Raw genomic sequence first — 22,488 nt, 5'->3', positions numbered from 1 at the left:
CACCCATTCAATGCCTGTAACATAAACATTCATCTCTCTTTTTCTATAGCCGTGGGGATGTTTTCAAGGACTAGTATAGAAGGACAAACCACACAGAATAGCCGGTTGGAGGTTAATTGGAGGACAAGAGGAGACAACGTGTGCCTGCCGTAGGACACACTGATGAATCATCTTCTCTCCATTATACGCAATCTCTTTCGTTCATTTGTACCCGAAAATACCGAAAAGAGAAAAAAATTGGTTAGACTTGAATAAATACTGATGTTTTCAGTAAAACCCAAATCTGCAGCATGTGGAGTATTGAGCAGTAAAATACTGAAATGGCATCAGCTACCTGTTGGCTACCTGCCCCCCCCCCCCCAAACTAGTACAAACCAATATGAATATTTTCCGCTCACTGGCCCGGTCCTTTAACAATGCCACTTAAACATTGTGCCTTAGTATCGTATTCTCACCAAATCAAAGTTTTAAATTCACAGCTGAACACTATGTATAGATGTGTGTATATAAATATATGTGGAAATATATGTAAGGGCACTAATGTATAGATGCATATTTGACCACATTTTCATCAACTGTTTTGCATGTATTTGTGTGTTACCCAATGAAGGCAATAAAGATTATTCAATATCCAGAATGATATGCAGAATAATGTGTACTGTATATACTGGGTAAAAAGGAGATCAATTACATGCATTAAAATATAAGGAAAATTTAATGATAAGAAACAGCAAGCGATTTTGGAAGGTGCTCAAAAAATGTAATGACTTAGATGATGTGAAAACAGGAAATTAATAACAACCGGTGTAAAAGAGAAGTCCCTCGTTCATTGATCGATCGCACTCCTGTAACACTTTCAGACTCACGATGAAAAAAAAAAAGGATCAAAACTGATGCTGCAGAACCGGAAATATCGCCTTTTTTTTATTCCATGCAAAACCTGGCATCGATATTACCCACAATGCAGCCTGACAACTGACACTTGTGCTTTAATCCTTCGGTCTTAGATTTGGGTGCGTTATGCGTTGACTCTCCTCTCATGTGTAGAATCAGTGGCGTTCTCCTCCAAAGATTAGTATCATGAAATAAATGACAATTTAAGTTTAAGAGGTCCTTTGTTGTTGAGGAAAGTTGCTAAAAATTCAGGTTCTTTTATTTGGACCAAGATGTTTTTTTCTTCCTTCAAGTCAGATGTTTTCCTTTTATATAGTCGAATCCTAAAACAAGAATAATAGTAAAGGGGAAAAAAAAGGTTAAGTCAGGAAATAAATGCCTAGCTTACATTATTTATTCATGTTAGGAGGTCAAAAGTGTCTCACAGTCGTAAATTAAGGCAGATCATCCACATTTCTTTGGATTATAAAACTATGGTACTGGAGGTTTACAAGAAGAAAGAGCTGAGCAACAGACACAGTAAATCTTAAAGAATTATTATGCCGGGTGAAATTGTCAAGACACACCTTCTTCACAGCGTGATGTATCATAACTTGCAGCAGTTTACTGAATTTTATTTGGAGTGTTTTCATCTTGCTTAACAAAAAGCAGGAACTTTCTACTAAGGTTTCAGTGCACTGCAGTGTCACCTTGCAAAATGTGCTGTTTTTGTGTGAAAGCAAAGAGCGTTTCCTCAAAGGACTAAGAAAAGAGAGGTGAGGGTCACATTTATTTTCAGATGCTATGTCATCCAAAGCAACTGTGAAGAATGCATCATAAATCTCTTACGACAAGCAACACATCTAACACGTCAAATAGCCCTGAAAAAGGAGAGTGAACTTCTTGAAAAACTGTTACTTTCTAGTCAACCCTTTATCTTTAGGCGACCCCATGTTGCACAAGTAGACATTGATAAAACCTCCAATGAGCCCTCACACCGTTTTGCATGGCCTTGCTCCTCCACCCTACCTATAGAAACATAAAACTGCCTTTCCTGATATCCCACTGATTTACACTTCAGAACAGTCCCTAATTGTGTGATTTCTTAGCCCACTGTCACGTTCATTTTAAAGGAGGTTTGCAGGATTATTTAACTTTGTGATGTCCTATTGTCATGTGTTCTATACAATATTTAATGGGTTTCCTCTGGTGTTATGATACGTTCGGTTTGCATGAATAACACGAAATATCTGGAACGATTTCAGCTTTGTATTTACAGTTTTAATACCACATTTTTACCACTAAAGATCACCTCTATGCTGAAATTTCAACCGTGCAGCATCCTGCAGTAATGGTATCTGTGGTACAAACAGTCCCACTGCAACCCCCAGACAAGGCTGTGCAGTGTGTGAATCACTGCCTAGTGAAGTCTCTGCCATTTAACCAACTGCCATTTATACAAGTATTATCATCACATCAAATGGCAGCGGTTTTAGAGACTATGAAAGGAGAAGACAGATATTTTCTCAACCAGCCATTTTTCAGGGTCTCACCTTTGCAGATGCAGGTGGAAAAGGCATATGGCTTGTTTCCAGTACGTCCAGTACAAGGCAAATATTGAGCCAGCATCCAATATAGTAATGCGATTTTCAGATAAAATGTTGAAACATGACCCCATGCTGTGGTATATATGCGTTCAATATATTGACTAAACTCACACTATCTGTGATACTTGTTCTCAAAAATAACTGATGCACAAATACAGTGTTTGGTGCCATTTTGGCTTTAGTATTTTGCTTATTTGCATTCATATATGGTGCATATCAATAGTTCAAAAAAGGAGGTATTTACAGTATACACACTATATCCTGGCTACTGGCCCATATTTTTTTTAGTTTTAACCCTCCTTAGCAGCTCAAAAAACATATTTAACATTGGTTTATCATGAATTTTTCTAATTTTATAAGAATTGCTTAAAAACATGATTTTCAACTGATGACGTTGTGGTAGTCTGCTACAGAAGATGACATACATATGCTTTTAAGACAGATTAGTCTATGTATTTCTGTTACTGAAGTTTTTTTTCACCGTTTCTCACTGAGGGTCTACTTGACTCCAAACATATGTAATGTCATTTGTAGGACAATATAATGTACATTTCTTTGTCTGTGAAAGACTTTTTGGAAATTAAAAAGAATAAGAACATCGTAACGTTGATGAAGGTAGGTGTACATTTGCATAGGCATAGCCTGTATAACATCTAAAACATGAAACATGTCCTTATTTCTGTTTTGTGTTCGTTGGTCTTGACTTTGCAATTATTATTCGTATTTTTACTAACACAGCATTGGAGTCTGTGAGACCCCAAACAATGAGGACGCAGTTCATGTGAATGTAACCTTATTTGTTGCATTTCAGCACCATTTGATATTTACACAAAAATGGTTTGCCTGTAGGTTAAATAGGGTCAAAGGTAGTGCAGGACACCCTTTCAAACATGAGAAAACCATCCAGCCCATGAGTCACACCAGCCAAATACCTCTCAGACATTTGTGTAGTAGTAATTCCCCCATGTTCTGCGGAGCATAATGTTTGTCATATGACCAGTGTTCGGTACAAAGACCCCCTCACAGCTGCAAACGAGAGAATAGCATGTTAGCCCCGAGCGAATGCACTCTGCTCTGCTCCCCTGGTGACAGCAAATGCCTGAGACTGACTGACCTTATCTCAGCTCAGCATATGTTGACGAGAATGACCTCTGCTGCACCTGGTCTCGTGTCCCAGTGAACTAGCCACATACCTTGGTCAAATGGGCCAGAGTCCCAAAAAAATAAATACTTAATGTTCTTATAGAATAGGGACAGTGGTGGTGGGAGCATTTAGATCCTTTACCTAAGTAAAAGTAGTAATACCAAACTGTAAAAATACTTAATTACATGTGAAAGTACTGCACCGAAAATGTCATTTAATTCAAATTGTCCAAAGTTTCAGTGCCAAAAGTGCCCCCTGTGACTGTAATACTATGTTATATTATATCATTAAATTATTATTACTCATGCATTAATTTGTAAGCAGTATTTTGCTGTTATAGCTGGTCGCAGTACAGCTAATATTTAACTATTTTATATAAGGCTGCAGTTAATAATCATTTTCACAATGGATTGACATGCTGAACATTTCTTTTAATTTTATCATTAAATTGTGTGGTTTGTAAAAAAAATAAATAGAAAAACTCGAAAAAAGTGAGAAGAGCATCCAACGTGACACCTTCAAGCTGCTTGTTTAATAAAACTGTTAGAACGCTTACGCGGAAAAGGCAGCAAATACTCATATTTGAGAAGCTGTTACCATGAAATGTTTGGTTTGCATGATTTAAATTATTAACAAAACAGTGGCTACTTAACCTTCTGTTAATTGACTTACAATTTCTGCTCTAACTGTATATACTGTTGGGTAGTTTAATCTGCAAAGCATCATATTTTATAGACTCCTCATACTGTATCTTTTGTATGTAAATTCTTAATTTGTAAAGTACTATTAAAGGTAGATGAGTAAAAAGTAACTATTTCGCCCTGAAATGTAGTGGAGTACGACTGAGAAATGATCAAGTAAAGTCCAAGTCACTCAAAATTGTACTCAAAACCATTTAACCTAGACCATACAACAACAGTGATGCTACAAGTACAAAAGAGACTGCAGACTTCCCATACAACAATGGCGTTTTCGGAATGAAAACAATACCAGTCAGATAAAATAATAAAATACTGCCTTAACATGCATTTCATGTTTGGCAGCGTTTTCCTGATCGGTCATCAGGAAGGTACATTAAAAAACTATGCAAGTGTTACAGGGTAATCAAAATAAATCATTTTAGATATAGGACCACTGACATTACTGATGCCCTGTCCTCCCTAATGTTGATTGATCTCCAGTGGGGAGGGGGGGGATCTATAAAAATGTAAGAAATGCAATATGTTTCAGACGGGGCTCCACCCACATTAGTATCCCTAGCTATCAAAACAAAAAGCTCACACCAAAACACTAAGAAAGCCTCTTCTTTTTTATTAGGTTTCACTGATGTGTTTGTCTTGCGTCACAAGGCGAACACTGTCTCACGTACGCAGCAAAAACAAGACACTCACGTAGACGAAAAAACAATTTCACAGAGAGCTCCGTCAGAAACACGCATGAACAAGCACTTACGTACCGCAGTCAAACGCTTTTTACCATGAAGTGCGTCCCACAGTTCAGCACAGTGTGTCATCACCTTATTCAGACGCTGATGACAAAAACCCTGCCTACAAATTTTTTAGTTGAAGAAAAGACACTGAGGGAAGACTGTGTCCGTTCCTTGACTCCCTCTGTAGCGGCTTACGTTGATGAGGCTGACAGGTCAATTTTGACCTTCGGAACAGCATTTGAGAAAACAATGCAAACACGACTCGCTTGGACTGGACCCTGGACTAGACTAAAATGAGAACGAGGACCTTGAGTGGTGCTGGTTTTATCAATTGCGTCTTTCCCATCTCCTACATCACTCCTCCATTCCCCCTCAATTACGGTCTGTCCCGTGAAGTTCTCTCTGATCATGAATCCCATGGGATCATTTGTGGATCCTCCTTCCTCGTCTGCTCTGCTGCCATCAGCCCAAAAATTGATCACAGCTGCCAACACTGCAAATGTTCCAGCTCCTTGAATTCATCTCGGAGAAGATAAGGACACACCCAGGTGCAATCCAAGTGTACTGATGTGCATTCCCAAGAAGTTCTTGAGGGTGCTGTCTTGCTAAAATTGCAAACTGGTGGAAGGTTCTCTCACAGATGTTTTTGCTTCCTTTATTGTTCACTTTCTGCTAGATGGCAATGTTGTAGACTGTGCTGACCCAATATCCTTGGCCAGTGAAGTGCAAGGCCACAGAAAATGAATGCTTGCGACCTAATTTCTCTGAATTACCTTTGCCCCAGTTACACAGTATGTTATCTTAAAAATTGCTGTCCGACTCCTCATAGAACATTTTGAGACCTTGCACCCTCTTACACTTTTCATATTTGCTGTTTTTGGCACAGAGGAATAAGCTATTTCACGCTCTGGGTACACAGGTATTTTTCACTTGTCAGGGGATTTGTTGATAATAAAAATAATATATAAAATATCACAAGAACAACATTGTCTTTTAAAAAATGATTTAGGATTTAGGATTTAGGATAGGGGACATTCGGACCGGGCTCCAGAGTAGCTGAGATAATCCTGCCCGGTTTTTGGTTCCTGTAAGAAGAGTCCCGATGAACAGCTCTGTTAATACCACTGATGGGTTATTCAAAAAACTTTAGATAGCTCCTCCGAGCTATCTAAAGGGGTATCTAAGTCATAGGTTGTGACTTATGCGGACATTTTTACAAGTTACCAAAAAGAAAAAGAAAAAAAACAAACCTAACAAAAAAACTAATCACATATGTTAATTGCCTTAATTCCCTGGCAACAAGCTGAACCTCTTGAATCCCAAACATATTGCAGATCAACTTTCTGTCAAAAACTGGCCCCTCAAGAGTCTCAGATCAAAAAAGGCGTGTCTATCCTAACGTGACCACATTTGAAAAATCCCTTTATTGTGTCTGATGGTGCCACTTTTATCTCATTTTGGTCTATTACGGAGTCTCTTTGGTCTATATTTGGTGTGTGTATGTATGTGATTTAGATGATAAATGAATCATAAAAATGCCATGCCATCTTTTCACAGTCATTAGCCAGCCAGGCATCTTCTATTTGTGGTGTCCTCTGTTTCTTTCCAAGTGCATCTTAGCTCAGTGATACGGAGAGTGAGAGTCCAATTATTTCCCCTCAAAGCTGCAGAATAGCCTATATCATAGACTATTTAGGCTGTTAGTCCTGTAATAAGCCCCCTAAGCTTCGACAAGGATAGTCTTACTGTACCTGTAACCTTTCAAAAACCAATTACAGACTTCATGTGAACTATCTGAAGCTTTTCTCATTATCCAGGGCAATCCATTACAAGCTCAGTGTCAGGTTATGCAACTGTGCGTCATGAATAGACTGACATCACCACAAAATATTGCCGGAGTTAGGAGAAATATGTGTGTTTCCTTGATTCTTCCCTTCTGTAGTATGAGGAAAAGAGAAAAGATGCAAGTAAAGGAAGGAGAAGGCAGGTTTGCATGCTCCAAAAAGTTGTAAAATGTTAGATTTTTGGGAAAAGCTCCTTTTTCCAAGCGTTCTGTAGCATGAAGCAGGTGTTTTTTAAATTATCGTCTTGGAAAAGCATTTTAGAAAAGGTGAGTTTTTGTGGGTGGGAGACACGGTTGTAGTGTGGATAGAAAAACAAAACAAAAGGAGACAGATGTGTGTTTTCAAAAGTATCCATTTACTGTGGTCATGGCCTCAGCTAGTAGACAGAATCCGCTCCTTGCCATATGTTAGGTCACCCAAAGCCCACCATTGGTTCAACATAGTTTAACAAAACGCCCACAAGTTTTTGTGTCCCAGGGTGAAGTTTGTTCACACCGTCAAATCCCAATACATGAGCTTCAGAGAAGAGGTGCTCTGGCTCTAAGCCAGGCATGAGGATGCCTCAGGCGAACTCATGGACCCTGCTTCACCACTCACCAAGCAAACACTGTACAGGTAACACTGAGCTGGGTAGATGTTTGTGTTAGTATTTTATTTTGGAGTCCCAAACTGCTGGAGAGTAGTTATTTTTAGTATGAAAGAAAGACTATGACACAAAAAAACCTCTGGACTCTTTACTTTGTTTTATTAATTTACTTCTCCATTTATCTCCAAATAGTTATTATTTTTATTTAACTAATAAATGACTATTTTACTTTACTCACATTCACAAATTCTTTGTCAATTGTCTTTCTTGATTGTGAAGCACTTTGAAAGTTCAACTATCAGTGCTTAAAGTGACAATCTTGAAGATTTTCATTTAAATAAATGGCTGTTAATTCACTATCTATCGCCAAATGAGGTAACACAATGGTGATTGAGCCTGTGGCCCTCTGATGAAAGTATTACAATATTTATATATCTGCAGTATTACAAATTGAGTGTCTGTGGCGACATTCCCCAGAAAAAAATGATGTACTAAGTTACTGCTAATGCAAACCCAACATTTCCTAAAGCTGCAGGTTCACATGAAAAGCATTTACCTATCCAGAAATGAGTTGACTTTTATTCTGAAGTAGGCTAGTCATAGGAAATGCAATGTGTTTGTCAGGGAGCTTAGCACGTACCGCTATCCTTTGTCAAAAATGCTTCGACAAAACAACGGTCGTTTTGGCCATTTTTGGACAGTGGGTCAGTTTGAAATATTGCAGGGAGTAACGGAACATGAAGGAGTAGCCACACTGAGCTGTTAGATGAAGAGCTGCAGGCGACGGGCCGCACAGCTCCGACTTCTCAGCGAGGTAAACTACTCCTTTCATTGTGCCCTGCTGTTTGCAAACTCGAGCCATGTGCAGCATAAAATCATATTTTGGCTGGTCACACAATGATGGAAAAAGGCTGGACTTCTTTGTTTGCACAAGTTTGTTTTGCTGCCCCCAGAATTCTGCGACCTGCGGTATTAAACCACATTTGCTGTTACCGCAAGTAACTACAGGGGTTGCCAAATCAACGAGCACCGAAATCTTCAAGATTTATACTACAAGATGGTGAGTGACGTTGTTTTCGACATAGTATTTTAAGCTTTATGTTATGTTATACTGGCAAGGGCCCAAGAAACAGCGAATTCAATGCATGTGAGAACCTCCATGAAACATGAGTTTTGATATTTGATGTACATACCTCCGCCAAGGAGTTTGTTTTCTCCCGTGTCTGTTTGTTTATTTGTCAGCAGGATTACACAAAAGGCACTTAACCGATTGGCACCATTTACTGTAAATTTGAATTTTTTTCTCTGAAGTCTGGTGTATGTTGTTTGACATTGGCCTTGGTGGAGGTCTGCACTCTACGGAGTGCCACTCTAGTTTGGCGACGAGTTACATTCTGTTTTCTAGATAATATAGGTAATGTGTATTTGTTTTACTGTACCTTCTACTCTGCTGCAGCCATAGCTAGATTAACCTGTTAGGGGAACCAGGTGCAGAAATTGTGTTTTTGGGCCCTTAATAAAGTTCTGAAACTAGATTTTAACACAGGACCACAACATTTGGTACATTAATAATGGAATAATGGAAGATATATCTTAGCTGTACTGTAAAAATAAATCTAATTATGCACAAACAATCGACAATGTGAACCTGGGGAGTAACTTGCTTTACTTGCTTTGCATGATTGGCAGCTGCTGGAGTCATCCAAGCGATTTTTTTAAATCTTTGACCTCCAAAAAAATGTGCCCCTAAGAGCTGCATCTTTAGATTTTCCTTCAAACAAAACACTTAAACAGCTGATGTCAAAGAAGATGTTAATCAGTGAAATCACCCGCTGAAGTGTTTCAGTGCCAAACCTAGCAACACACAGCTATTAATGGCACATGCCGGAGACTGACCTTTTGTCGGGGTGTTGATGCATCAAGGAGAGTGCAGCTCTGAGAGGTGAAGTTGGTCACGTGATTTCAGGTCAATTAACTATTACTCACACTCATGTCTTAAGTGACTGAATCGACAAGCCAACCTACGTCGGCACCTGCTCCATATGTTGACTTTTTGTCCTTTTTGACAAGTTTTATTTGTAACAATTTAAAGATGTTGTACAAAAGAACAGGAAAAACAAGCAATGAATAAGAAACCACATTTTGTCAGATATTATACTTAAGTACAGTTTTGCGGTACTTTGCTTGAGTATTTCACTATGATGCCACACTTCACTACATTTCAGAAGTAGACATCAAACCTTTTACTGCATTACTTTTATTTGACGACTGTAGTTATTTTTTTAAATTTTGCATTCTAGCCATTTGATCACTTTAAAAAATAAGATTTAACAACACAAATGTATATAAAGTACTTAATTTTTGCTCAAACTCAACCAGCTACAACATTAAGTAATAAATTAACAAATTAACAAATTAACTGCATGTTAATTAATCAATGATAATGGTCCAATAATATAAAGCTATAGTATAATACTGACAGTGTATTGTATTGTGTATAATGAATACTTTTTACTTTTGATACTTTAAGTGTATTCTATTTTCAGTGCTTTTGAACTTATACTTATGAAAATGCACATGATGCATTTTTGAAATCAAACAACGCACATGAGTGAATGTCCTTTTTTTAATTAAACTGCCCAGGAGGTTTTGTGCGAGGCAATAATGATTTTGATGAGAAATTTTTTTAAATAAAAAAAGTAGAACAGGATGCAAACAGAATCGCTGTCCAAGTCAGATGCCGAGGATTTAATGTTGCAGATGTTTCTTTGTTGATAAATACTCAAGGATACAGATGGAAACTCCCTTTTCCTTTGGACTATGAGACAAACAGCAAACTCTCTTGCTTCATCCTCAGTGTTATCACACAATGTTCCGCACAACTTAAATTTATGAAAAAGATAAATTCAGTATATGTAATGAAATGTATCCACAGTCGGTAATGGGAGCTATGCCACCGAGCTACTTTTTAAAATTTCCTTTACCTTTTTTAAAATATGCCATGTTTTTAGACCTTTTTCCCTTCTTAACTGTCTTCTTTATCATACTTTAATTTACAGGTTTTTAGATATAGTTTCTAACAATAAAACAGTATTGACATTTCAACTTACAGTGACTGACTGGCTGATTTTTTAAAAGCTTAGCTGGGCAAAATTGTGTGTGGTTTGGGCCCCTCTCTCTTAGTCTCAGTCACATCAGGTTTATTTATACAGCTCTTCATCGTAAATATCTGTGGTGTCGAAAATAACGAAGCAGGGAAACCTTATTTTAAGAAACTTCGAGTTTTACCAACATTAGACCGACAGTACAGACAAAAAAAGTTGAGAAAACTAAACAACCCTAACCCTAACCCTAAAACTGGATAGACAAAATCAGAGACTTTCAACAAGTACACAATTACTAACACACCCTGCAAAATAATAAAATGAACAATTCCTTTGGCAAGCACAATGAGTTGACCAACAAAGCAAATAAACAGATGAAAATCACAGAAAAATTTGGCAAATAGATTGGTCTTCAGCCCTCTAGACCACTTTCACTATATGTCACAATCAAAAACTGGGAATGATTAGAGTTACAGTTTCTATTATAACCATTGCCACTATATTACTGGTATCTTCAGCTTATTCACCTCTAAGAATCCCACTTAGAAATATAGACTCTCTGTATGTCCTTGGTGCTGGGTATATGGTTCCAGATTTGACACTCAGAAGCAAACGACAGTCACAATCTAACATCCCTTACAAAGAAGAGAGAGCATAATGTCACCGAACCGGACACTTTCCGGACTTTAACCTCGGTTTCTTACGAGTCAATGCATTTCTGAAACATGAGGGAAAACCACTTGTCTTCTAACGGGAAATCTGAAACCCACCCAAACATTTCAGCGACGCAGAGCCTAATTCACTCTGGATTTAAGAAAATGAAAGTCTCATAACAGCAATGCCAGTATTTTACACTCCCACAACATTTCCCATAAGACCTCTCAGGAAGCACAGTCCTAGGCCTTTATCCAAAATCCTAAAATAGAAAATAAAAAACATATTGTTTCTCTTGGATGTAACTCTCAGCCAGAGTTGATAGCTGAGACACATCCTGCAGTATCCTTTTTTAAAATTCTTGCTAGAAACTCTTAGACAGTCTTACACTTGTGTATAATTTCTCTTTTTGATGTTTACTTAATACCAGGTGTTGTATAGCATTGGAGTGTGTTGTAATTTCCGTTTTGCTTGTCTCCACTTAACTCTAACTTAGCTGACCCAGTTCACCCTCATTGAGGGATTTCCCAGAAGGCCTTTCAACAACCAAGACCCAAAGTTTTTTTTTTCAGCTTGAGGTTTTTGGATGTGGACAGAGACACAGTAGCAGCAGGCAACATTTAAATCTTACATTTTGTGTGTTTTTAGACCCATAAGTACTCTGCAAGCACATCTTGAAATAATTACTGCGCTGATTGCTATTGTTGTAAATTGCATGTTAGCCACAAGAGGCTGCAATTTGGTCACAAATAAAGCAGCCTTCTCTTAAATCTGCTGAGAGCTGGATTGTTCCACTTTTTCACCTCATGCTTGGTCCGTTACATTTATCTCGTAAATGAATAATACATTTTTTTTAAAAAGCAGAAAGTATGTTGGATGCTGAGTATGTGTTAAGGAGCTAAACTTTAACAGAATCACAATAATCGGCTTAATTTATAGTTATATGTAGCCCACTGTTTTTGCTCTCATTGAGCCCACACTCACCTCTAACAGGAGCTCACTGTAATACACCTATTGAATGAACTTCAAGGGGCTCTTTGAGATAATTCTTCCCTTTTTGTTGCTTTTTACTCTCCCGTGGTGCCATTAAATGTTCTTGTGATATCCTTGGTGGATGTAGTGATTAATAAGTTGCTGTGATATTTAAAAATGTATCATGGGATATCACTGTGGTACCACTGTGGGCCGTATTCACAAAGGCACATAACAGCATGACAGGAAGTGTGTCATGCTTTTTTTTTTCTGCAGCAACATATTAAACGAGATAAAATATGGAATATGGAACATAAAATTAAAAAAAGTAGGGGAACAAATGATCATAAGTATATAAGACCATATATACAAAATGGTAACGATAAACAATAACGTACTGTTCCGCCTTCATTGCTGCTACTACTAGTGCATTGACAAAACAACCATTGAGGACACGGAGGTCATTCCTTTGGTATTTTCTCTGGGAACTTGAGGCTTTTAAAAAAACTGAACAGAAGTTGACACAGATCACGCATGACGAGTTTTTAAAAGGCTGGTTTAGATATTTTATAGGTCTCGACATATTCAATTCTGACTGTTACTGGCAATACGAAATATAATAATTCAGTGAAAGAAAGGGGATTTACTATTTCTCCAAGAGATTTGTTTTCCTTGTGGTGTGGATCGTGCTTTGAAAGTAAGGAGATAAAATGCACATAAAAGAAGACCCAACAGTTGATTAACTAAATAAAGAAAATCAGTGTTAAAAATCTAAAAATGAAGCTCAAGTGGGTGAATAATGACTTTTGTTGTGTTTAAAATCCTGGCTAAGGCACTGACTACCACTGCTGCAATTAAAAAAGGAAAATGTAAATTGCACTTTTCTTAATCAGACATAGGCTATTATCACATACTATCCTTCTAATGGATGGAATCTACTGTTTTAATTTAATATACACTTTTATGTTAAGCACTTTTTAATATAATAAATACATCAATTGATAAAATGTCTAGGGACAAGCCCATTTATTATCTCACATATCATAATACAGTATACTGTGTATTGTGTGAAATGCCGTGTCTTCCTTATACATAGCCAAAAGCCTACATGTTGTAAAAATGTAGGTTATGCAAATAAATTGCCCCCACCGACGCTGTAACTCATCCAAGGCCAGAAGGCAAAAAGGGGGGGGCATAAATATATTAGGGGACCTTCTTTGTTCGACGTTTAGTCACCTCCGTGGCCCCTGGAAAACCATTAAACGAGGAGGACTTCTCCCAGGAGCCCGGCATTCCTCAGATTCCTCCGGTCTGATGTCAGAGCAGAGGGGACGGCGCTCCAGAGGCATCTGGACCCGCTGCTGCCTTCACGGTCGCCGCCGCGGCTGCGACCTCTGAGCTCTGCTGGCGTGTTTGGGGGTTTTCGCACGTTGGGTTTATTTCAGTCGCGAAAAGCACTAAGCACTAAGTGAATTGTTTTTGTTGTTTTTTTTAACTTTTAACTTTTTTGTTTATATGACAAAAGGGAAAACAAGTCACCCAGAAGTTACACATCATATATCTCCCATACTTTGAAGCAGTGGTTGCCATCTTTTATGTATGTATGTGACTTCTGCCAACAAAACAATGTCCACTTACAACCCCTTGGTCGTGTATTTTTACCTGCCATGCGCCAGCAGTGTTGGAAGATCCATTACTTAAGCTTAAAGTAGTAATACCACAGTGTAAAAATGATTATTTACACGTGAAAGTCCTGCATTCAAAAATGTACTCAACCAAAAGTACACAAGTATTATTAGCAAAAGTAAAAGTACTCATTATACAGAGAGGCTCATTCAAGAGCATATTCTATACATCACATTAATTGGTTGTTATTATTATTGATGCAGTAACATGTATACAGTATTTAATATTGTACGTTGTCGAGATGAGGCTTGAATTAAAAATAATTTATATACTAATTTGTAAACACATCCGTTGACACAAAATTACACAAAAGTGTAATATATCCCTTGAAATAGTAGCCTAATTTTTTCCACCTTGTTTTAGATCATTCATCGTGAATCATTTTTAGAGGTAAAATTATCCGTTAACTCACAAAAAAAGCCGATTAGAGTAGTTTAAAAATAACTTATTAATAACTTATATTATACTGTGGATTCGCAGATTTTTGTTTTTTTTTTTCTGATTTAAAATCCTTGAATCAACTCATGACCTCTTAGATTTGCCTCGGCACCTTTTTGTGATGGTCCCGAACCGTTGCTCTTCCACTTCCTTGTTTGGACGTTCTACGTAAATCTCGCGATTCCAATACTTCCTGCAGCTTTTGAACGCGCCATATGCTCCTCTCTCCCCCCCCCCCCCCTGTCCCGAACGCCTCCATTGGACCAGAGGGACCACTACTATAAACATACCAAGAGTCCCAGCGAGAGAAGAAGAAGACCACGTCGTTGTTATCTTCGGCCAAGTCGGAGGACTGTCGTGACTGTTTTATTTTCTGCTTCTGCTCTTTTTTTGCTCCGGAAAACAAAACAAAAAAAAAAAACTCTGAAAACAGACAAAAACTTGGCGCTGAAGCAGCTTCAGGACCAACTCAGGACTGACTTTGCGACTTTTTTTTTGTTGTTTTGTTTTGCTGTCGTTCTTCTAAAGGCTCTATGATCCCAGAGACTCTCGAGGTTTCTCTTCTCCGGACAGGATTGTAACGTTATCCCAAAGACCCATATGAGGAATATCTGTTCGCTGTGAGGTTTCAACGCCGTCGAGCGAAGAAAGTTTCTCCGGCGGGGAGCAGAGAACGGCATGTAGCGCAGGATCAAGGGTGAGTTGACTTGCTGGGAAAAAAAAGAAACCAAAAAAAAAAAATCCCCCATTCACCAGGAGAGTTCTCTTCTGCTCTCGACTGTTTCCGACACACCTAGACATCCTTGTAGTAGAGGACGACACTTTTAAAAGTCTGAATGAGCAGAACTAAAATGTAGGCCAAATGGCTTTGGCCACGTAGGGCAGGCAGGGGATCCCAGATATTTTCATGCCAAACCCATCTCCCTCCCTCCCTCCTTCCTCCCTCCCTCCCTCCCTCCAGCACATAAACATTAGTTAACATACAGACGGAGCCGCACATCCTCCTCTGCGTTTGATAAGATGTGGGCCAGTGTCCGGTGCGATTTCATAGGGAACTGGAGATCTTGTTAACCTGTACCTGGCTGGACAGCAATGGGAAGAGTCCCACCTCTGATCAGAGCGGCCTGTGAAATCTCCAGAGTCAATGAGGGAATATCAACATTACACTTCATATATATACTTGGTGGAGGGCTCTCATGGGGCCCTCTGTGGGACACCCCTTAAGGATGCAGTGTGTGGGGGGGGGCCTCTTTCTAGGAGCCGATTGAGCACATGCCAGGTAGAGCCTAGGACACCTGGAGTATGTAGATCTTACTCTGTTCTTGCTCTGTGACATTTTTACACCGAGAACAAACTTGTAGCATGGGTTGCTGCACTGAACCCTGTTGACTGCGAGTTCAGTGGAAAATGCTTTGAGTCATCCAGGTCAAAAGAGAAGGCTGACGCTGGAGCTGCACATGCGTTCCGCTCCAGAGCGATCACCGTTTTACACCACGGGTTAAACGCACTCGGAGGACACGGTGTGTTGGTGTCTGGGCGTCCCTCCTTCTTTAACCTGGTGATGATGGCACGATCAACTTTGCCGCGGAGCCGTTTGTCCTATTCTCACACCCCGCGTGCGCGCTGTGCATACATGTTTGTGTGAGAGTGTGTAGAAGATGTGTTTGGACATGCACCTTGGACTACCACGGCTACAGTGGAAAGGGGAGAGTTCTGTAAAGGCAAATATAGCATAGCTGCAGGAGGCGTAGGCCATACACGCACACACACACACACACACACACACACACACACACACACACACACACACATCTGGCTGTCTTTATAAGCTCAAAGGCATGCTGTGTAAATTATATGGTGCCAGTGCTAGTGGCTTGGGAGTACACAGCAGTATGCTGGTGGAGAATTTAAAGGGCCAAAAGTCAAGAGCAGTATCCTTCGTCTATGCTCCCCATCACCTCACGGTCAGGCACGTTTCAGGGTGGAGACACAAGGGAGATGAGGTTCAATATCTTATAGCTGTTTATGATTAGGTCCAGAGAGGCAGTGCCACGTGCGTCACTCTGCATCCTGCCGTCATGTTTGAAAACAAAAGGAGAGTTGCTTAAATGCTAACGCAAGGTCCCAAAGGCACGTTTTGTTTAAGGTCAGCATGGAAAGAATATAATAGGTGTTTACTGCATAATGGGAGCCTGCATGTAAAAGGAAAAGTGGCTATTGTTTGTGTAGCCAGTGGTCTTTTGAGCCTGGAGGCCATTTGATTACTACGTGGGGCAAACATACCTGTAATTTTGGTCAAGAGTTCATGCTGTGGCACAGGAAGAGAAGGAGGGAGAAAGAAAATTAGGATGCAGCTGTTGTTGTTGTTGTTGTTGTTGTTGTTGTCGTCGTTGTTATAGCAGTTTAACTGAAGGCCAAGAAATGTACAGAATTCCTTCAAACTGAACTTGTGGTTCTCCTGTTATTCTGCAAATGGAAAGGGGCATACGGCTGTGACCTCCTTCCCTTTCTTAAAGTTTAAAGGCATTTGTGAGTAACAAACATCAGCCTTCTTTTGTGATGCTGTTTAAATGAAGGATTAAAATGCGTCTTCTAAGTAAAACTGCTCAGAAGTGGAGAGCGGAAATTCCAAACAAAATCTTATTTATAGATTTATCGTACTTTATATCATCCTAAACCCTAATTCAATCCCTTTTAATATGTTCTTTTGCATGTCAGGAGATATGCTTCTGTGCTTAGTCGATCAGTCCACTAGTCTAAAGAAAAATAATTAACAGCAATTTTGATAATCAGTGCATTGTAAGTGTCAGTGGCAAAAAGGAAACATTTGGTGGTTCCAGGATCTCAAATGTGATGATTTTCTGATTTGCTCTGTTTTATATCGTCATAAGTTAAATGTCTTTTGGATTTGGACTCTTGGTTTGACAAAAAAAGCAATTTGAAGTTGCCACCTCTTTTTTCAGAGAAATTTTGAGGGGGAAATTTTATATTGTCATTTATTGACATTTTATTGACTAAATTATTAATTGTTTAATCGAAAATTTTTTTTTGAAAGATTAAACTATAATGAAAATAGTTCTTAGTTGCGTCCGTACATGCAAATATTCTTTGTGATTGTCATATTATTTTTAGCTGTGTCATCCAGTTCTAACCATAAGAATAGTATGAATAAAGCATATGCCTGAGTCTTAGGAGGCCAGTTACTAAAATGGTATGTGACTGTAAGCATTATCGTGTGTGGTGAGTGTATTCAGACTTGCAGAGATGCTTTCGTCAGAGGACCTCAGAGTTGTGTAAGTGCGGTTCTCTGTGGCAGCCTGGCAGACAACAACAGAACAGAGCGCATGCTGCGACCTGTCCAACTCTCCCACACTCCACCTTAGGCACCTTCCAGGTGCTAGGGATGAGTTGTCAATCACTACTAGCCCCCCCCCCCCCCCCCTCCGCCAGGTCAGACCCCTCTTCCTCCGTTCACCTCAAAACCTTAGGAACTTGGGGCTTTTTCCATGATGTGGTCCACATATGGGCGTAACTGTACACACATTTTCAGGGTACTTTGTGAGGAAGTGTGTATGTGTGTGTGATCCTAACAGAGCATCAATAACAGAAAATTTCCATTTGATGTCAAGTTCAAAATGTGTGAATTATCCTTTCCTAGCAGCCATTATGTGTATTCGACGCAGCCGGATGTAAACAGTAGCAAACCCAAAGTGTTGCTGCTTTCATTGGCCTGTAAACTCAGTGCGATTGAAGTCCCTGTTAGTGTTAGCGCCTGAGGGTTCAGCTGTGAGAAAACACTCAGTGGCTTTTTGGTGATTGAGCATGTGTTTGTGGAGTTGTATATGTGTGTATGGTTGTGTGAGTGTGGTTCCGGGGGGGGGGGGGGGGCATGGAAAATGTGAACTGCACTGTGGTTTGGTTGGAACAGATGCAGTGGCCTGACGGTCGATGGTCCCATCATGTTTGTGTTGTTGAGGTGGAGATCTGCTGCTATCAGTTTCACCGTCCATGTTTACTCACTCCTTCCCTCCGTCCTCCCCTCATTCTCACCCGCCTCCCCCCCGTCTCCTGACCAACTGTACCAACATGATAAGAGCCTGAGAAACACCGGTGTCACATCTCCTCTCCCCCTTTCTGCTCCATTCTCAATATCCTCGCTTATCTGAAGCCTTTATTTTCTCATTCGGGCGCTGGGAACCACCACCGCATTGTATGCATTGAGAAGACACACATTCACACACATTCACACACATGTACACATGCGTTGCACCTCCCACCGCTCCTCTCAATCATATCTCCGACTTTCCCTGCCTCCATGACATCAATCCCCAGATTTCGCTGCCGCAGGATGAGTCGGCAGAGCTGCGTCATTGTTGGTTTGGAAAACCAGTCTCTGGTCAGTGTTAAGCTGCATCCCTCTTTGATCCTCCCCCTCTTCATGTTCTAGTGACACTGTTTAGATGGCTCTGCCAGCCCTGAAGCACTGGGCATTCCCTATCTATTACTGTCAACTGTGGCAAAGCACTGCAGCCTGTTAGCACATCTTTCTGTTGTTTTTCTGTACTTCCTTTGGTTTTGTGATATTTAGGGTTGGCAACATCCATCACCTGTGCAGTCGGGCATTCACTATAAATGATGGGAAATTATGTTTTGTTTTGTTTTGTTTTGTTTTTTTTACCATTTTTTGCAGAGCAAGTGGAGGTTGTTCTTCCAGCTAAGAAAATGTCTTCTGCCCTCTAACTAATAGCAGCATCTTTGCAGATTTTGTAGATCTTTAGGGATTGTTTTCCATTCTGTCAGTTGTCTTTGCACACTCTCATGTCTCCTGCTCTTGTCTAAAGTCCTGACCCAGTCCAAACAATAACTAAACAGCAGTAGAAGTTGAAAAAAAAAAAAGCAGTTTCAAGTATGTTTACCTGCTGCTTGGAAAGATAAAACAGACCCCCAGAACTCTTGGCACAAAATGTTTGAACTCCACCGTGCTCAACATTCAGTCAGATAGTGAAATGCAAGCAGATACATCTTATTGCATTGGATGATACTAGGAATTTGTAACACATGAAGCATCTGATCATCGGGATTATAGGTTACATTTTCATCTGCCAGTGGTAGATACAGTATAGTGGATTGTTTTTAGAGCAATCCCAAATAAAATGCAAAACTAAATAGGGCCTGATGTTGCATTGGCTTATAGTAGCAGACATCACAGAAGTATCACTTTCATACTAAACTCAGCTGCTGTGTTAAAATCTCTTTTTTCCTGCACATATACAACTACATACAAGAAATGTAAGATGCTCCTATTTTTCAATTTCGGAATATTTTTAACGTTTGCATGAAGCTTCCACTCTCAGCTGAACCTCTGGATCTGTGAAAAAGTGTGTGTGTTTCTGATAGAGATAGAGGTGGAGATGGAAAAAGTGTGTGTGTGTGTGTGTGTGTGTGTGTGTGTGTGTGTGTGTGTGTGTGTGTGTGTTTGTAATTGTGTGATGTTACAGACAAGGCTCCTTCGCTGTCTGGACGTCACCTCTGTGTGAACACTCTGCTCTATGTGTTTGTCACCGTCACTATGTTCTCATGTAATATAGAGAATGTGCGCGTGCATTTGTGTGTGCACGTTTAGTGTGAAAGTGTGTGTGTATGCATCTTTGTGTCAGGGGTGTAGCTGGAGAGGAAAAAAAAGAGAGAGCTGTAAAGTGAAAAAGCAGATGCGCTTGTTAGAAACACACTGTCTGGCCGGCTGGCTCCACCATCTGTTGCAGCTGCTGATGTTTGTGTGTGACAGACAGTATGTTTTTGTGTGTGTGTGTGTGTGTGTGTGTGTGTGTGTGTGTGTGTGTGTGTGTGTGTGTGTGTGTGTGTGTGTGTGCGTGCGTGTGTGTATGCAGGAGGAGTGTGTCCGTGTCTGTACGCAACAAAAAGTAAATGTACAGTAAATGTTGTAGAGTGAATACTTGTGTTCATTCCTTTAAGGTGAAGAAATATAAAGGCTTTTTTTTTAAGCATGGTAGTACACACACATAAGCACAAACAAACACACACGCACGCACGCAAACACAATCCTGGGTCCTGGGTCAGAGAGAAACACACATGGCCAGGTTGTCAGATAACAAAGAGGGCCCTGGTGGTGTGTCCTGCTGTCCCTGAGGCATGCTGGGAGAACAATTTCTGTAGTGTAGTGTGCATGTCAAATGTGTGTACATGTGCATTTCTTGCATGTGCTTTTTTCAGATACGAAACACTAAAGTTTGTGTTTTACTGCCCAGTGAACAGGACAGTCTGATCCTGGGTCAGCTCCCAGGAGCTGCTGTTACTCTGACACACTTTGGTTGTGTGTGTCCAGGAATGTCTGTGGACTTCAGAGCAGTGTTTCCCCAAAACATCTCACTACTGAGCTCCATGGTAAGCCAGTGGGACACAAGAGGATCAAAGTCCTAAGAAGATTTTGGAAATATCAGACCAAATCTGGCTGTTTTGGTGCAGACATTGGTGTAATAGTTCTTGCAAAATCTTTAGCCTTAGTTGCGAGAAAGGACAATACAGCAAGTCATAAATGTCACAATTAGCTGTTTTTGTCTGATTTACATAATTGTACATGGAATATTTTGGGGTTTTAGACTGTTGTTTGGACACAAAAAGCGACTTAATAATGTCGTTTTTACTATTTTCCTAAACAATTAATCTAGAGCTGAAAGGGCAACTATTTTGATAATTGGTTAATTGCTTTAAGTCATTTTTTTAAATGACAAAAATGTATTGCTTCCAGCCTCTCAAATTAAAGGATTTGCTTGTTTTTTCAGCCTCATGTGATTGTTCAATGAATATTTCTGGGTTTTTGACTGGTGGTTGGACGAAACAAGCACACTGAAGACATCACCTTAGGCTCTGGGAAATTGTAATGGACATTTTTCACATTTTGTATATATATATATATAGCCTTTAAATAAAACTTAAAGAGCACTCCAAGTATTTGATCCAGGCCTGGTTCAGGCTCGTAGACCAAATTGTAAAAAGAGTACGCTGGAGGAAGAGTAGTTACGAGCTGTGAAGCACTTAACCCGTTTGTTTTGCCTCAGTGTTCATGTGTAACGGGAGGGGAGGGAGAGGAGGGAGGCGAGGGGGGTGGTGTTGGTATTTCAGACAGACAAGTAACAGAGATTAGATTGATTGAGTTACACACGCTACACTTGCGTCCTCAGCTCTTGGCGGCCTAATGGTTTTAGCAGTAGGCGACAAAGTGCTGTTTTGTTCCTACCATTGTGTGGATGTGAATGGAGCAAAGCGATAGATGAGCTGCCCTGAGACGGAGCACACACAGCGCCCAGATCAGCAACTGTGCTTCTGAGCAGATGCTTGGGAGCAGTTATGTTTACAATCTTTTTGGCAATTACGTAAAAGTATGAAGTGCTCAATGCGCTACTAGCTTTTTGATTACATTCTATGTAATTAAACATTTAGGTGAGATTTACCGTGGTGTTTGGTCTGCAGGTGAGCAAGTAAATGGTACAGTCTGGTTGTGTTTTCCTTGTGTAATGCTACCTGGCTCGCTATGGTATTTGACATAGCCATGGTGTTTAGTTTGGTTATTATTCTCAGGTGGCCCCGTGTTTGCTGGATACGCACCTCAGTTGATAGAGAGGTCACTGCAGCAAAACATCCAACACCCCGAGGGGGAAACTTGTGTCAACACTGTTTTTTTAACAGATTTTATATCATCCCTTTTTTCAGCTTTTAACACATAACATAAGCTGAGTGTTCGCCTAATCGTGCCCCACTAAGTTGCTGTTGCTACACCTTTTAAGCTTTCCATTCTGGGAGTTACCACTTTAAATTCAGCATATTTTTTGAAACAGTTGGTCCCTAATTTAGGACTGAAATAGCCAAAGCATGCTTCTCATTTCAGGCCAGCGACTGTTGTTTTTCCCTCTGAAATGAAAACTGACGCTGGTTTACACTATCAGCTGGGGCTAACTAACTAATTAAGCTAATGTTATCCCCATGAGTTGGTTGAAAACGCAGTCTCTGGCTGACTTTTTAATGTTTCCAGCTGACTCGTTTAATACAGGAATCCTGTAAAAAGGCCTGTGATTTTCACTTGATGGCTACATACATGATCTAATGCTGAAAGACCGAGACTAGAGCTAAATGTCC

General features: G+C 39.9%; 1 protein-coding gene across 3 annotated transcripts in view; it reads left to right on the top strand.

Moving 5' to 3' along the window:
- The first annotated feature begins 14,596 nt into the window (after positions 1-14,596).
- The window catches only part of LOC120788718 (tyrosine-protein phosphatase non-receptor type 14-like), a 39,850-nt gene continuing 31,958 nt past the window's right edge, over positions 14,597-22,488 (top strand). For all 3 annotated transcript variants that reach the window (XM_040124724.1, XM_040124722.1, XM_040124728.1), the window contains exon 1: positions 14,597-15,034. The gene's annotated coding sequence lies outside the window, so the exon portion shown is untranslated. The remainder of the gene's footprint in view (positions 15,035-22,488) is intronic.

The sequence above is a fragment of the Xiphias gladius genome, chromosome 4, assembly GCF_016859285.1.
Source record: "Xiphias gladius isolate SHS-SW01 ecotype Sanya breed wild chromosome 4, ASM1685928v1, whole genome shotgun sequence".
NCBI classification, from domain to species: Eukaryota; Metazoa; Chordata; class Actinopteri; order Istiophoriformes; family Xiphiidae; genus Xiphias; species Xiphias gladius.
This window is presented reverse-complemented; position numbering and strand designations above follow the sequence as displayed.